The sequence below is a fragment of the Lutjanus erythropterus genome, chromosome 22, assembly GCF_056507025.1.
Source record: "Lutjanus erythropterus isolate fLutEry1 chromosome 22, fLutEry1.hap2, whole genome shotgun sequence".
Taxonomy (NCBI): Eukaryota; Metazoa; Chordata; class Actinopteri; order Lutjaniformes; family Lutjanidae; genus Lutjanus; species Lutjanus erythropterus.
The window spans coordinates 4,970,167-4,988,719 of NC_139338.1; the positions used below are offsets into that span (position 1 = coordinate 4,970,167).

Here is an 18,553-nt window from a genome sequence, read left to right on the forward strand (position 1 = left end):
TTGTACTTTTCAAATGTTAATAACATTCTGATCTCACATGGGACCTGAACCTGGTCTCCTGGGTAAAAGTCCTGTTTGTTTCATCATCCATCTAACTAACCTCCTCCATGTTCTGACTTTCTTCTTCTCTGTACTACATCAACAGCCCAGGGGGTCTTGTACAGCCGCGGATGGGTTCACAGTCACTTGAAGAGTGTGGTGTGTCACTTTCAGCCACTAGTAGGTACTACGCTTGTCTGTGTCGCAGAGAAGCTTGCAATAATAAATATTATGAATACTAGGAAAAGTCCTATTTAACAATCTGCAACATACGGAATTTGATGTCTGTTACTTTGCTAACTTAAATGACTGGTGAACAAGCAAGCTAGCTTGCAAATTATGAAACATTAGGCTAATGCAACAAATATTTTCTCAAGTTTGGCAGTTTGGCAACTTTCCACATCCATCCCAGTTCATTCACCTTTGCAAAGCAGTTAAAAGAACTGTCCTCACTTGAAAACCCAGGCAGCCGGTGTGAGGGATTTGCAATCTCTTGAAATGACATTACAATTGTCAGTCATGATTATCCCACCTATGGATCTGTGGAATTAATCTGGTGATGTACTAACTAGATACAGTGTTGGAGATGTTTAGTGACAACTTCTGTGTTGGAGCCTCCAAATATGATTCCACACTGTGCGGCCCATAGAGCAAACCATAGATGTATAATATGCCCTTTGCTGCTCAGCCTTGCCGGCAATTTTTCCCAGTGGCCACTTAAGGTATTGCAGTGAAAAATTCCCCACTGGCCAAAAAAGGATTTACTCCCATAGGCCACCAGTACAAAAGAGACGTCTATGAAACTGCTGACAGGACACCTCCAACTGCGTAAGTTCAATTGTTTCAATGTTCAATGAATTTTTGATTTTGTAAAATTTAATTAGAACTGAAAAAAGCAATTAAAAAAATTGAGACATCACAACAATGTAGATTCTGTGGGCTGGAAACACTACTGTGCAAATTCAGAGGGCTGTATAACCTGGAAGTAAACCCAGAAACTTTTTTTGGCTTATGCACAAAGCAAGCAACTCTCATTGGACTGAATGAGTGCCATATTTGCATTCACTATCTAGTTCATTATAATACATCTGTGGAGCATGCACAGAACAGACTTCTGCTGGCCAAGAGGCAAACTTCTGTTTTAGCCTCCACTGACTTGAATGGGCTACAATAATTTAATTGCACGACCCTTTGAGACTTTCCAAATGTTATTGAAACGAATGAATCAAATTCTGATATTGAAACAATTCACAGCAAGGGACTGTGACACTCAAAAATAATTATCCACTGTTTTACAGCAGCTTCAGTCACAATGTAAGTATATGGGGAGAAAGTTTTTTTGGACTGTAGAACATCATGTGATGTTGTCGTTACACTGTTTGCCCACTATGTCAAATTGGCTTCAAAGCCTGCAGCTCTTCCTGGGGGCTTGGTCTGGTGCTATGTTTGGTCAAACAGTTCTTGTGCTTTTTGGCTGGCTTGCTGCTGCTGCCTCTTATTATTAGACTTGAGTTCTGCACATGTCCAACTGAAGTCACAGATGTTAACCAGCTTTTTGCGTAGAGTGACAAATTGTGTGTGTGTGTGTGTGTGTGTGTGTGTGTGTATACTTTGATGTCAAAATGCATATCTGCTACACAAAATGTATACAGGTTCACAGGTCTGAGAAGAGAACAAGTACCATAAAACTGTGCAGTACCTGAGTAAGTAAGTAAGTTTTTAGTCACTGTCTGCAACTGCCAACGGTCACATATTACAGTCATTGCCTTTGTAAACATCTATCACAGTTTACAGGAAAACTTGGTCCAACTTTGGCCTACCGTATACACACATATGCTTTTTTCCTGTGGCAATGGAGGGATGGCCAGAACCCAGAAAATAAGATCTCAATTGTGATAAACCAGAATTATTCTCTAGTTCCAAACTGTGCATCTGTGTCTGGGTTTACTGAAAGCACATATGCCTGTGGGTGTTTGTCTGTACACACCCCGCAGCTTATGCATGTCTTCTTTACGTATGGAACATAGTGAGATTATAGCCAAACAGTGCAGCTTTAGCTGGCCTTTATCTGTGCGTGCTTAAACAGAAATGCAATAATTCAAAGGGAAGCTTCAAAAGCAACGGCACTGATGTTCAAAGACAGACAAGCTAAAGACTCAGCTCGGATCAGTCGTAATTCCTTTACAGCATGTGTGTGCGTGGCGTGCGCGCGTGTGTGTGTGTGTGTACTAGTCAGAGACGGAGAGGGAAGACTGGATGTGAGAGAAGAAAGTAATATGTCACATGAAAGAGAGAAGAGAGAAGGTGAGTGCGGGACAGACGTGCAACAAGGTAGAGATGGATGATGGAGGAAGAGAAGCGTTGAGGCTTCCGCCTTCTCACCTCAGCTTAAACTTAATACTCACTCGTTTCATTTAACTCACCACCCACACACTGCCGCGCCTCACACACACACACCAACACGCACACACACAATCACACGAGCAGACGCAAAACAAAGACAGCCAGCAATTATGAGATGGCGTACACAAACACCACCTACTGAGCGACGCATCCAAAACACACATTTTATCTGAGTACAGCAGCACCTCCTAACACTTCACAATGTCCTCACTGAACATAATGCATTACACACACACACACACACACACACACACACACACACACGCACACACACACACACACACACACAAGCAGTGACAAAGACAGATACAGCGCATCATCAAGCGGCCTCGTAGGTGGTCTCTCTCTTCTCTTTCTCCCTCCTACACTCCATCTCTGTCTCTTTCATCCTGTCTGCTCCACTTCCACGTTCAGCGTGACGACGTCGCCTCCAGGATAAAGTGGTTGAAGATTAAGCTGCAACTTTCACAACGAGCGACGTGGGCTTCTGATGAATGCTGATGAATTAAACGACTGGCCACTCGCCATCTGTCCCATGTCTTGTTTTTTAAACTGGATTTCTACTGACGCCACATTTAGCCGATGTTCAACTAAAGTGCCATATTCTGCAGAATGTGCCTTTATGTTTTTGTCTAAGATGGTTTATCACACAGAAAATGCAGCTGGGACTATTCTGGAACCAGTTCCAAGCTGATGCTCAAGAGTCCTCCAAGATTTCCTTTTCGTTTTTGTTGTTGCTGATTCCGACTGCTGCTGGCCCGTGGTGGGTGGAGACACTCTGATATACATGAGGGCACCAGGAACTCTCAGAGTGTCCTTGAACACACTAACAAGGAAGAGTTGTCACAATGGGACATGGTGACAATGTCACTGTGACAGAATGAAGCAGGCGATCAAGTGTTCACTGTGATGGATTACCAATCTCAGTCAGATCCAAGTCTCTAATAGTCAGCTTTCATAGTGTCATGAACTGAAACTGGAACTGGCTGCCTGGAAACTATTACTGAAATATCAAAACTAGAATTAGTGCCTTATGGTTGTCTGCCTCCGCCAACCGTTCAAGTTTCACTTTACATCCATGTCTGTCCAGACTCAAATATTATATGGAGATTTTGTATGAATTTAATAGCAGGTATTAAGTGTTTTTTTGTTTTTTTGTTTGTTTGTTTGTTTGTTTTTTGGCAAAAATGGAAGTTATCTTTATATTGACATGTATGAATAATTTTAAGAGAGAAACATGCTGTCTTCATTAAGAGACTATTTTTACAGAAGATGGAGGATTGATGGAGAGCTGAACATGATATCAGAATGAGGCTGACCTTTGACCTTTTAGATATAAAATATCATCATCATTTTATCCCATTAGACATTTTGTCATATTCTTGAGTTATGGCCAAAAAAGTGTTTTGTGAGGTTACAGTGACCTTGACCTTTGACCACCAAATTCTAATCACTGTCTAAGATAACCATCTTAGACAGACATATCCATGCCATCTTTGAAGGATGTTCCCTCAAGATCTTCTTCAGACATCATGTTTATGACGATGGGCCAGACAACCCAGAAAAATGACAAAACTAGAACTAGTAGTTGCACAACTCTGCCAACCAGTCAAGTTTACGACCAATGTATGTTTAAACACATATAATGTAAGTAGTGTAGCAGTAGACTTTGAAAGAATTTAAGATGAGTTATGGCCAAAAATGTGCTTTGTGATGACACTGTGACCTTGACATTGACCACCATAATTTAATCAGTTCATCCTTTAGTCCAAGTGGACATTTCTGCCAATTTTGAAGAAATTCCCTCAATGCATTCTTGAGATATCATTTTCAGACAATGGGCCGGCCAGCCTGACAACCCGAAAACATAAAAAAAAAAAAAACTAAACACTAGAATTACAGCATCACTACTGTATGCATCTGCCAACAACTCAAGTTGCAGTTTGCATACATACATACAGACTCATGTAACATAGGTAGCGAAGGCTTTGAATTGAAGCAATTTAAGATACGACAGAAGAAATAACTTAAGTCTGAAGAAATAACTAAAGAAGGCAGACATCTCTATGGTCGATATCTCCAAAACTCTGCAAATCACACCACAGTAATCTAGATGGATGAATAGCACTACAGACCAGGAGAAAAATATGTGCTTTTGATTCTGGTGTGAACTGTCCTTAATAACTTTTCATCACAGAGGTCTGTACATAGGATACACCTTTTTTGACAAAGATCTAATTAATTCTGTAGAAGAAGTTCCCCTGGAAATGGCAAAAATGGCATGAAAAGTGTGTAGTAAATTCAAAACGGCCAACTTCCTATTGGGTTTAGAGTACATCTCCAGGAGACTTTTTGTACATCTGGACATGATACACATACCAACTGATTTTCATACATGCAGGTGAAACATACTGGTGGGGCTACTTTGTTGAAATTTTGCCACACCAATGTGCAAGACCCATAAAATATGGAACTCAACTATCAAATTCTCTCAGTCTGCAATAAGGTATTTGTTTCTTCGGCGTTGGGTTGTGGAACTGAGGCGAGCAGTAACTACCAGCTGATTTGGACTGAGAGAGTTGCTGAAGGTTCACAAGGGCTTGTTGTATTAGGGCACCTTGACACCATTGTTTTACAAAGCCACTTTATTAGCAGCTTTATTGGACATTTCCAGAAATAACTGAGCCACTAGAGCCAGAGACCGATGACAGGATGGTACTTTTTTTCGTCTGTGTCGGGTTGTTGGAACTGAACTAAAGTGAGCTCAACTACTGGGCTGATTTGGACTGAGAGAGAGAGAGATGGAGGTGGTGGTGTTCATTTGTTGGTTTGTGGGGCTTATATAGTGTTGGGGGACTATGGCTCTGTCATGTCACTGAGTCATGGTTCAGGTCCCCCCAAAAAATCCTGAACACAGATATCATGAACTCTTCACACACAGTTCAGTCCTACATAGTTCTCAGTCTTTTCACATGTTTTTAGGAGCTATGTTCTAACATGTGTAATATGCTTACATAGACATGAGCATCATAGAAAGTGTAACTGAGACTTTAATCAGTGATGATATTTAAAACAGCCCCAGCAGACACTGTTGCTCCACCTTTGGATATTTGAATTATGATGAGCAGCAGATTAAAGTGTTCTGAGTCCGTGAGGCTGCAGACTCTGTTGCAGTGCTGGTGGGTAAACATCGGCAGAGCAAAGTGTTTGATGCCTACATCTGTACACACACTGACTGATTCACTTCTGACTTCGCTTTGCACTTTGTTTAACTCTCAGACTGCTTGACGTCTGTTTGTTTGCTGTCTGTTCTCAAAGAGAGGGCTACTGCAGATTCAGCAACAGTTTCCGTCCGTACTGCAAATTACATGCACTGATGCTGACCCAGAAAACACATCTGAGACACAGAAATTACGAGCAACACTTCCATCATTTCATAAGCGATATCCACACTCTTCCAAATGTTTTCTGAACTTGGGAGGGAAAAAAGAAAAGAGCTGTTTGAAAGAAAAAGTGGAGATGTTTCCTCAGACCACTTTCACATTTCGTTGCATCTTTTTCTCCCGCTCGTGCACACGTGCGCACGCAAGGAGCGCACTCTTTCAAGTGTGCAAATAGAAGACACAAAAGCGGTGAGGGACAGATGGGAAACGGTTTGCTTAAATTTACAGTCACTTGAAATTCTGTCGAGTTTCCCAATGTTAAAAACCATAAAGGAGTGTCAAACTTCCTCGTTATGCTCTCCTCCAGCAGCTCTCACTGCTGGGTAAACATGAGATGGGGGGGTGAGGAAAAAAAGACGGGAAGGAAGAGAAGTGGGGAGAGGGGGAGAATGAGAATGAAGGGAATTAGGCTTAGTGGAGGAATGAGAAATGAGGAAGAGGAAAAGTGGAAGGAGAAGGAATAGAGGGAATAGAGAGGGAGGGAAGGGAGCGAAGGAGGAGAAAAGAAGAGCGTGCCAGAAAAAGACAGCAGTCATGAAAGTTTAATGCCCTCGCTGTTACCAAGCTAAAGGGAGCAAGCTGGGAGGAGAACGAGGGAGGCTGAGGAGGTGAAGAAGAGGTCCAAAGGGGAGGCGGTGGCTACAGCACCTGACAGAGGATAGAGATGGAGGGGCAGAAATCTCACACACACATACACACATACACACAGACAAGCCCGCAGAAGCAGGTGGAGAGCAGGAGACACACTCTCACTCTCTCGGGCAAAGAAAAAAAAAAAACACACACATTCGCATTTAAAGTGCCTACACGGCAATCGCATCATGGTCGTCCCTCATCTATTATTCAGCAGTAAAGGGGAACAGAGAAGAGCAGGCGCTAAATAAAGAGTTGTAGCAGTGATGCTAAAGGCTGTAGACCTCGTGAACCAGAGTCAGAGAGAGGACGGCCTCTGGTTGTTTTTTATTACAGGGACACAGAGACAAAATATCCATACTAAGACGAAAGTTTAGAGGAGAGTTCAGATTTAACAAACTCTCCAGTCTTTGGGAAGAGTTGTTTTTTACTATCAACATACATTTAAAGCTGTACTAATTAATAATTTTTATTTTAACCATTGATTAAATGTGTCATGTGAAAGATGTTGCATTCAGTGACAAACCTACAGAGAACTGTTCACAATCTATACAACAGAGCCCTGGATTTTTTGGGGCTGATGCTGATATCTATATTAGGGAATCTCAAATTGCGATATATGGACCAACATTTTTTATTTTTATAACTGTACTATCACTGGTATATTTAGTAATTATAACTAAAAATTTAAAAAACACAAATAAAACAATTGAAGAGATAGGATCAGATACATAAAAATAAAAAAAATGCTGCCTAACAACATAAAAATTGGGGGGAAAAAAATCTGCATCGCATGCAATTACATTTTATATTTTTGGAAGCTTTCTTACTTTATAGCATTTCTTCACACCTGCCTAAAACTTTTGCACAGTACTGTATATCAAAACATAACAAAAACCAATACAACATAGACGTTATAGCTGTGTTAGGCAGCAATACTGGACAGTCGATATGTTGGTCTGGCTTTACTATGCAGTTTTGCTCAACTTTACATATGTATGCCACAAGACCCAATACTTTAGTGCCACATCCAAATGCCATAATTTTGAAAACATGACTGTATTTATACCATAGGCACTGGGGATGAATTAGAGTGCTTAAGTCAGGAGTGCTTCTCGTGCACCCCACAGGCCCTAAATTTAGAAATTAAAAAATTATGAGCAATAGTCTATGATGGAAGACAAGTTATTATTAGACAAATTAGATCATCAAGAATTAAAAATACATTTTCAGTAAATATTCTGCAAACATTTCAGATGCAAGGAGAAAAGTCCCAACTTTACAAAGTGCCTCAAAGACAAACATCCAAATTCTGAGTGAGTTTCAATTCATGATGACGCTACATTAATAAAGTGTCCTCTTTTATACTTATTAGGAAATACAATTGATTATTACTTTTGTTAGAGACAGCTGGCATTGTTGTGTAGATAACTATGTTCACAGATGTTTGCAATGACTAAATGCTAAAGGCTAACATTATTGCATTTAGGCTTACATAATGTAACCACAGCTTTTAATAGCAGGATACTGTCCTGACTCCTTACCTTTCAGTCTGTGCCATCTGTCATCAAAATATAACATTAACGTTTTAGATCAAGATTTCTGGACTGATGGTCTCACCGTGCTGCTCAATTTAAACTACTGCTGCACTTTGAATTTAACTTACATTCAAAGTTCAACAGGAGGCATCTCTTTTGTACTCAATTACTTTTGATACCTGACTGTGATGTGCATCAGGATTAGTAAATCTCTCTCTCAGTCTTTTGTCATAGAAGCTCAGAACAGTTTTGACAATGGCTGAATTTTCTTAATCTTTTTGTTTTTTCCTGTGAAATCCAATTGGGTATCAAGACACACTGGTATTCGTATTGACTACGAAACGTCTAGTGTCAGGTAGGTTTTTTGCTTTGGGTTTTTTTTTACACTGCACACTTTTGGGTTTTTGTACACTGTACACTACCTGCCTAAAAGCAAATGGCAGACAAAGTTAGCAATTAACTGGTGGTCACATTGGAGCATTTAGCAGCTAAAGAGCCACTTATTTGTCTTAGAAATTGGTGGAGACCAAAACAGAGCTAAAAGGAGACTGAATATTGGACTAATATTCATCAGTTGGCCAGAAACACGAGTCAAAACAAATGCTAATGTTGCTCTGTAACCGCTGGATATGTAAATTGTGCAACAGCTTGCTAACACATTCAACTTAGTAATTTGATAAGGATCTGGAGCACCTCTGTAGCTCAGTTTGTAGAGTGTGAGCCCCCCCCCCCCCGAACAGTTGCGAATAATTGTTGATTCAACTTAATATGTTAAGCTTATTGAACATTTTTTCTCAAGTCTAGTTAACTTAGATTTTAAAGTCGAACCAGCTCGAAACACAGTGCACATAAATGTTTTGTGTGCAATAAACTTTTAAGTTCAGTGAGCAAACTGGCAGTGAGTCAGTGAAGTGGAGTATTCTTTTAAAAACCTGCTGCTCAGGGCAACAACTAAAGGATGAGTCTTTTGTTTTACCTTGATTCACCTCATGAGTGGAGTTCATAAAAGAGAGGAAATGCCCCTACTATCCATTTAATATTTCATGCATTCTGTGGATGTTCTCACACATTAAAAGAAAAAGACAGAAAAACACAGCAAATAGTCTGTTAGTTGTTAATTGATGTGTATTTTCCTATCATGAATCGTCAGTATATTTGTCCGGTCTGTGTTTCTGTGATGGCAGTGAAGCAGCCACTGAGCTGGAGTCAGTCAGAGACAGAAGGAAAGAGCGGGAGAACAAAGCCTTTAAGAATTAAAGCTGCTCCTCTCTTGACCCCGACTCGACTCCGACGCACAATGAGATCCATATTTAAACACAACATTCACTGCAGTATATTCTCGCTCCGCTCCGCCAGCTCACGCTATCACACGGCATGAATAAAGACGCCACTCAAGTCTACAGTGAGGGCAGCGCACACAAACAAACACGCAAACACTCAGCTTACGAAATCCACGTGGATGCTCTTTGGCGTGTGTGCGCTCGGAGCCGCGAGTGTGTGCTGAAAGCCTGATCAAAGAGGCCATTATTGGAGACAATTGGACTGAAGTGCTGCTGCTCACGAGCTCTAGGTCTGCCTCTCGCCCTCGATAACCCCCTTTTTTTTCCTCTCCCCCGTTCCTCTTTCTGAATCTCTCTCCTCCGTCTCTCCTCTCACCTGTCCCGTGTAATCAGCCTCCATCCCCAACAATCCAGCACTCGCTCGCACTCTGCACGAAAGGCGGCTTTTCAACATCGCTTACAGCCCCTTTTTAGCCATCATGGTGCTTCAGGCTGCAAAATGTGCTCATCAGAAAATTTGTGTTTCACACATGCACACACACAGGCACTGGCAGTAAGTGAAAAGGTGAGGAGTTTTATCAGTGAATATTATAAGGAAAACAACCATCAATACAAACATATAATATAAAAGAATGGATTCATGATTAATTGTCAACAAATTAAATACGTTTGTCGGCCATGCAGAAATGCTACAGGTTTTGATTTTAGGATGTCATAGGAAGCAATAGTTTGAATTATGGGAGGGCTATGAGGAGCTTGCTTCCCCTGAAAAGGATATGAGCTCCCCTGAAAGTTCACTTTAAAACATTTAAGAAGATAATTCACCCAAAAATGAAAATTCAGTCATTATCTCCACAGAAACACACAATCTCCCAAATAATTGGAGTGAATGGTGACCATTTAAAAAAAAAAAAAAGAAAAGAGAAAAGAAAGAAAAAGAAAAAACAGAAAAACGACATAAAATGCCTCCATATTGCTCCTCTAGCATAATCCAAGTCTCCTAAAGCCCCAACATACCAAGTTAACTTGAAAGACGTCATTTACATCATGATTTAAGCCTAAATCTTCAATGCAGATTCAAAGTTTGGAGCCACTTTCATGTTAGCATGCAGACCGTCTGAACTGGGTGTGTGTGGTGTGACGGTGTGCAAACAGCATATCATGGATTTAGGAGACTTTCATTCTGCCAGATGAGCAGTATGGAGGCATTTAATGCTTCTTTTTTGGTTGTTTTTCTGTTTAAAAACTGGTCACCATTCATGTAATTGAATTTTCATTTTTGGGTGAGCTAGCCCTTTAAAAGCACAAGAAGACTCTCTATTTGTAGTTTGCTAAACAATGATGAACAAATGTTCAGCTTTAGTTTGACGATGTGATGTGGGATTTTATTGCCCGTGTCCCTCAGCTGATTTCATGATTTTTATGTTTTTTAATTTTTGGCTCTGATTATTCTTTGATTTTGAAACCTTAGAATTATTGTGTTGATATATATCTATTGAATGTTACTGACCGTATTAACTGTCTGTAGTAGTGACAGTAAAATGTTTTTTGCAATACCCCTGCAATTTGACTGTGCTGCAGCACACTTCCATGTATGCATGTGACATGTTTTAGTAGGAAGCCACTAGTTTCCATTCATTTCTTACAGTATGAACTTTGCAGACTCTTGAATTCTTGAAACTTGCTTGACTTGTGTAATCACGTCTGCATTCACTTTTCACTGTGTTGGTTTAGACAACTTAAGACTTAAAGAGTTATTTGACCCTAAATAAACTTTGTTTTTTTTTAACAATTTATATGTACAATCACTCTATCACACTATGAACTGATTGTGATAGCCAGTCTATAGTATTAATGCAATGGCAGTTTTCAGTATAAGTAGTACAACATCGCATTTACTCAATTCTGAGTAAACACCCCCTATAATGACATATAACTACAGTTACCGCCTCATGGTTTTATGTCCCCGCCAACCAGTCATGTTCTACTTTACGATCATGTCTGTCCTCTTATGATATATGCAGCGAAGACTTTGAGGGAATGTAAGCTGAGCTAAGCCAAACAGTGGCTAATGCTATCATGTTAAAACTTTATTTGACTAAAATTCAACTTTCATTTTTTTTTTTAAAGTTGCTTCCCCATTTATTTGTAAAGGCTGATAATAACTGTGTGGTGGGTGAACGTTTTTTTGCCCTCTGAAGGTGAGCACGCCAGAAAACATTTGGGGACCAATGAGCTAAGATAAGATAAATTAAAGTTATTAATTAATTAAAGAGTGTATTTTTAAGTGAAATTAAAGTTACCACTACAATGACATGCATGATTTCAGACATGTACGATTCAAGTGAATAATTTCCAGTGGGAAATATACTGTTTTCATGTAGACTGTTGACTGTAGAGAAGGACAGTACAGAAGACTGATAGGGAGTATTTTTGATGTCACAGTGCAGCTGAGCTTTGACCTTTTGGATACAAAATGTCATCACTTTAACATTTTACCATTTTCAGATATCTGTGTGAAATTATGTCACATAGTGTGAAGTCTTAAGTTATAGCCAAAAACGTGTTTTGTCAGTTTACAGTGACCTTTGAATTACTTCATCATCGAGTCCAAATGGTCACTTGAGTACCAGATGTAATGAAATGACCTCCAGATGATCCTGAGGCATCACATTCACAAGAATGGAACAGATTTGAGGTCACAGTGACCTTGGAACACCAAAATATACTCATTTGAGTTCAAATGGACATTTGTACCATGTTAGAAAAAAAAAAACTCTGACAAGGAATTCTGACTTATTACATTCACTAGAATGGGATGGACAACCAGAAAACATAATATTTTGATAATTGATTAATCATTTTGAGCCATTTTTTAATTAAAAAAATGTCCGATTCTCAGTAAACTGAAAACCTTAGATTTTGGAAAAAAAACAAGACACTTGAGGATGTGACCTTTAACTGACAATTTTTAACCCTTTTGACATTTATGGACCAAACAACTATTAATCAATTAATCGAGACAATAATCGACACATTAATCGCTGATGGAAACAGTTGTTAGTTGCAGCCTCAATTTTAACATTTACAAATATTGCACCTCTTGCAATTGAAATTTGCAGTGGGTCATATTGTGATTTCAATAAATTTACAATTAATAGTTAAATCCAAGTTGAGAACCACTGCATTAGAGGAGGAATTTGAGGAGTCTGAGCTGTATGATTCTTAGGAAACAGGATTTGGAACCAGTTCTAAGTAGGAAATTATTCTGAATTAGACCTTCAATTAGCAGTATTTATCACTATTGACAAATGCTTCAATCAACTACAGTATTCTGTAATCCTCCAGGAAATACCAAAAATTGTCCATCATCGTTTCTCAGAGTTCCAAAGTGATATTTCTAAATGACTCGATTTGTCTGGCAATTAATCCAAAAGCAAAACATATTTAATTTACAGCTATTAAAAACAGAAAAAGCTGCAAATCTTAACATTTGAGAAGCTGAAAACAGACATTTTGGCAAATATTTTTTCATAGGACGACTTCAACAATTCATTGTTTATCAGAATTTTTCTTGATTAATTTTCTAGTATTTTACTAATTGATAAACTGAGTGATCCTTTCAACAAGAAACAGTAAAAACTTTATGTGAAGTAAAGTTACTGACAAGAATGTGATTGTCTTAAATTGACAGAATCCCCAATCTCTAGTCCAAAAAGTGTATAGGGACCACAATGCAGCAAAAAATGACTGACATACACTCTCACACACACACTGCCCTCATACAGTGACTGACAGCTGGACCTGCATGGATCACCATGACAACAGAGGGCAGAAGTTTGGCATCAGTCTACCCAGGTAAGGCAGCCTTCCTTTGGGGAGAAGCCTGGACTGACTCCCCCCCTCCTCCTCTCCGCTCTCAGTCTTTTTAAACCTCAGCCTCCTCCTTCTTTTCCTTCACCTCATTTTCCAGCCCCTCTCCCAGCATGGATTTCATCTCCTGCCTCCTCAGTCCTCCCCTCTTTTCCCTCTCTTCTCCTTGCTTCTCCCCCCTCTCCTGCAGCGTTCACCATCCCTGACAAAGCCTTGAGCGGCTGCCAGCGGCCCCCGAGAGCCGACTGACTTCCTGCTAAAAATAAGAGCTGAGAGAAGAAGAATCTCAGCGAGCTGCCACCAAGCAAGAAGAAGTGAGAGGACGGGCTGAGAGGTTTGGAGAATGTGGCAAAAAGAAAGGAAAGGGGAAAATCAGTATTGAAACAAAGAGGTGAACAAGGGGGAAGAATGAGATTGAAGGAGGAAGAAGGAAAATTGAAAAATCTGGGTAAAAGCAATAGGCGATTTGTTAATTTTTTAACAGGTGGGATGGACCCAGGCTTGTTCTGTTCAACTGCAACTTGCAAACCAACTCATGAGTGACAGTTATAGATCCATGATGAAACTGACAGAAGGGTGTGACTGAGAGTAAAAGTCAAAAACAAATATCTGCTACTTCACCATCACAGAGAGCACCATGGATTTATCAACACACAGCACAGTTACATGTCTTCGTAAAATACAGCAAGCGAGTGAATTTGAACGGATGAAACGCAAATCCTTTTAAGTGGCATCACTTGTGATTTCTCTCTCTGCAAATGTGTATGTTAAGTAGAAGTTCTCATACAATTTTTTGCTTGCCAATACCAATTGCAACTTTTAGTTCACAATTGCAAAAAAGACAAGTCAAAAAGTCTGCTCCAGGTTGTACCATGGATCCCCACAAATACAAACCAAACCAGGAAATTAAGATTGAAATAACAGCGCCACTGTGGGGGAAGTCTGAGAAATACACAATTCATTGGATTATTCCTCCTCCTGACACAGATTCCAAAGATCTTCCCACTTACCGTGAGCTAGCTAAAATAACTAATAATGTGGCATACTGGTGCTGCTTGGAAATAGCAGGATTGGTGGCTAATAAATTACATAGTATCGGATGAGTACATATACACTGATGCCCAATGTCACATTATAGGCTCTACTAGAGACATTTTCCAATACTAGTATCAATATTGGAACAAGGAACAGCTCACAGGAACAAGGAACAGCTCACCTATTTCCTTCAAAACCTCGTTTCTTAAGGATAGCCTGTCCTTATAAAAGGATGCTGTGGATCATTTAAGATGTGCCGCTTCTCAACCCCGTAAATTAGTTTCTTGTCAACCATGTTGACTGCTGACTGGAGGGAAAACAGAACGTCAAGGAGGAGGAGTTTGGAGGTGAAGCAAGTGTGTGAATCTTCAATAGAAACAGAACCAAGCAACATGTTACTGAGCCTGTGCACTGATGCACAGAACAGGTTAAGACGCCTTCACTGGGAAAGACTTGACCTGATGTGCTCTGATTCATATCATTTCCAGTTAGAAAGCAGCGTTTGGTCTCATTTATGCTTCACGTTAGATACACATACGATATGGACGGAGCCTTCTGTCTGTAATCTACAATCATTTTGTCTGTATTTAAGCTTACTGATATGGACAACATGGAGCACCACCTCCAGTAGTCATGGGGGACAGTGTAGCACTGTAGCCAACAGTTTAAGTGGGACACGACCTCCTCCGAGGTTGCCATGTTTGTTGTTGTCAGGAACTTTTGCCTCTGAGCGGTGCCCTCTGGTGGATATATTGCCTAACATTTATGCCAACATAAAACACACATGGAAGTTTGTGGGCATCGGCAAAGGTTACATCCTGTAGAATGGATGTATCTATTTTTGTACATAAAGGGGGCATAACTCCCAACAGCTTGCCTGTATCTGTGGGTAAGATGTGCAGCTTCTCAACCTTGTAAATTAGTCTCTTGTCATTCATGTTGACTGCTGAATGGAGGGGAAACAGAAATGTCAAGGACACTAGGATGGATTTGGACCAATGAAAATAGTGGCAGCACAGACCACCGCTGCCTCCACTTTAATAACTCTCAACAGCTCGTCTATATCCTTCCAAAGCTCTTTGGTTTTGAGGATAGTTTATCCTTATAAAAGGATGCTGTGGATCATAAACAATATGCCACTTCTCAACCTAATAAATTAGTCTCTTGTCAATGTTGACTACTGACTGAAGAGGAAACTGAGACTTCAGCATCAAAATTCACCAGTGAAAATAGTTTGAAGGTGAAGCAAGTGCATAAACATTTGCAAAAATGTTGGCTGAAGCATGGACATCTTCACTGGAAAAAAACTTAAATAATCCAGTGTTCTCTTGTTTGCATTGTGTCCAATTTGGAAGTGGTATTAGGGCTTGATTACAGTCCTGAACAGACACAAATACAGACAGCTGTGGACACCATGGACGCCTTTTAGTTCTGTTAATATGACTAATTTCTTTCATAGATCAGCGTCTGCAGTGGCCACATGACCACAGTGTAATCCCAATGGGGGAGTATGCAGATGTCTGCACAGAGCCTATACATACACCCTCTGATGATAAAGTGTATGTCACACAGACCCCAGTGAACCCTTAATACCGTCTTTAGGCTACTGATATTTCAGAGCCGTGGTCAGGGCCATAAATTCTCACTGTCAGTCAGGTAAAGGGGCAGTGAATCAGGCAGACTAGACTAACATATTCAACTGAACAACCCCTTTGCCCTGCACACTCTCTGCTGAGAGGGGATGGGGAGGAGGGATGGCAGGTTAACATTTTGGTCATTTTGCTAACAAGCGGGATGGCATCCTGCTTAAAATTGCCAACTGAGTAAAAAAGGAAGATAAAGACTCCACCAGAGAGAAGATAAAAGAGAAAAAAGTTTGGGAGCAGATAACATTACCTGACCGAGGTTTAGTTTGTACAGACTCCTCCGAAATGAATACGTTAAACCTGATCTCCCTGTAAATCTGCTCTGCACACACTAAACAGCAGGAGTTACATTCATCTACAGAATGAGACGGTGTGTGTGTGTGTGAGAGAGAGACAGAGACGGGGAGCAGGAGGGAATGAAAGAGGGAGAAAGAATAGGAATAGCCAGATTATAAATATTTATACAAGAGGAAGAAGAGATGGCAGAGTTGCAGGGGAGAAGGAAATAACGGCGGAGGAAGGGAGGACGGGATGGAGAGAGGAGAGAGCGACTTCAGAGGCAGCAGCAGGCGCGTTTGGCTCGGTTTATCTTTTCTTTCCCGTCTCTCCCGTTGCCTCTCTCGCCGCTGGAGTGCGGGCTAGCGGATTTGCAGCTCGCGCTCCCTGCAGCTCGCATGTGTGTGTGCGTGTGTGTGAGGAGGGGAAGGACAACAAGTTCTCCCCTTATCTCCCCCTTCTCTCCTCTCCCCTCCCTCAGAGAAAGAGACGGAACACACAAAGGCCCGAGCACCCGCTAACAGGCTTCTGCCGTTCCCGGGGAGGTTTGTGCCGGTGTTGATGATGATGATGACGATGATAGCAGGGCAGCTCCGCTCGCTCCAACTGTTGTAGATTCAGCGATTCAACAGTTTTTCTGTCGTATGAGGTCACTTCATTTCAGTTTCCAGCAGATATCACGTAGCAATGATAAGACTTACACTTGCTCCCGACTCAGTATGGAGATAAAATGCTTCCAGTGGAGGCTGGTGATTCAAAAAGTCAAAAAAGGCAAGATGGAGCTCTCGATGTACTGCAAAAGTCTCTTCTCAGCACTAAATAACTTGCGCTCATATTTAGTAATAAACCAGGTATATTTTAATATGACTAAATGTCTGATATGCTACTGTTTAAAGGATGTATAAAGCACACAATACAACAGAAACATGAGTTATTAACCACCAAGCCAAATTTAAATGATTAAAAAAAATTGCTAAGTTTTTAAAATTAGATCTCAAAATCATGAAAAAATGAGCAGGTTTCTCTGCTCTGAATTACTGGGGGTGTGTCCACTCTACTATCTCAAGTGTCAAACACAACTATGGCCTGAATACAACCTGAAACATGGACGGTCCGTCTCGCTGCTTTATTATACATGTCCAGACACGTTTGAGACACCAGAGCTGTGAAATTATGATATTTTTTTTCTTCTGTGTCAGGTTGATGGAACTGAAGTGAACTGCTGATTTGGACTGAGAGTCGCCGAAGGTATGTTGTTTGTCTGGCTAATACAGCATGGCTCTGGCATGTCACCGAGCCGCGTTTCAGGTTCGCCCAAAAAATCCTAAACACAGACTCCACAGTTCAGTACTACATAGTTCTCAGTCTTTTCACATGTTTTCAGCAACTATTTTCTAACATGTATATTGTGTTTAGAAGAAAAACTCCCTTTTACCTTTACACTGACGTTCATGCCAATTTATATCACAATATAGTGATTCAGCATACTTTTGATGGTCAAAAGTATGTGGACAGGCTTTTCTGAACAACCAGACAGGCGGGACAAAAACAAATCTTTACTCAAAGGTTCATCGAGTAGTTTGTTTGTTTTTTCCAGAACCTTCAACTGCATTTTCCTCTAAGGCTGGGTACAGAATGTCGATACTTTTATGGAACCGATCAAATTTCTTCAATACTATCAAGTATAAGTATGTGGCAACCATGAACTGGCATTCACAAAGACAACTGAGTAAGGGCACTTCAAATATGTACATTAAGGCAGATGCTTTTTGCACCGACATGTCCGTAGCCAACAATTTGCACCCCAGGGTGTCAATAGCCAATGTGGCCATTTAAAATTGGGTGTACATAGCCAACAATCTTATTTGCACACAGGGTGTAAATTACTGCAGGTTTATATAACCTAGCATGTTAGAGACAAGCTCCCAGGTGACCATAGCCAACAATGCTATTTGCACCCAGGATATAAATAACTACATTGGGTATTTACACCAGCATGGCATAGACAAGCCCAACCTAATCAAACTGTGACTGAAAAACAATAATAATAAGAATTTTAAAAAAGTAAAAATAAGACTGTACAGTCTAAAAATGAAAATTCAGAATTGCCTTCTAGTTTTACACAGGACTCAAACCCCAGCTTCTCAGGTTGTGACTCAAACCCGAGGTTAACCCATTCATGCACCACAACCTCCTCTCTAGGGAGACTTTGTAACTCTACATGGCTAAACCAGGGGGCAAAAGGATGAAACAGCTGAATACCTGCCATGTGACATCCGGATGCGAATACTGCCAATACTACGGTTTGACATAACAAAAGTCTTGAATATTAATAATTTAATATAAATATTCTAAAGTGTGCAGGGATCATCTAGTCCGTCCTTCAG

At 40.4% G+C, this 18,553-nt stretch overlaps 1 protein-coding gene across 1 annotated transcript in view; it reads right to left on the reverse strand.

Annotated features, from left to right (window-relative positions):
* mpped1 (metallophosphoesterase domain containing 1) overlaps window positions 1–18,553 on the reverse strand; it is a 108,385-nt gene that overhangs the window by 75,183 nt on the left and 14,649 nt on the right. The gene's annotated exons all lie outside the window — the stretch shown is intronic.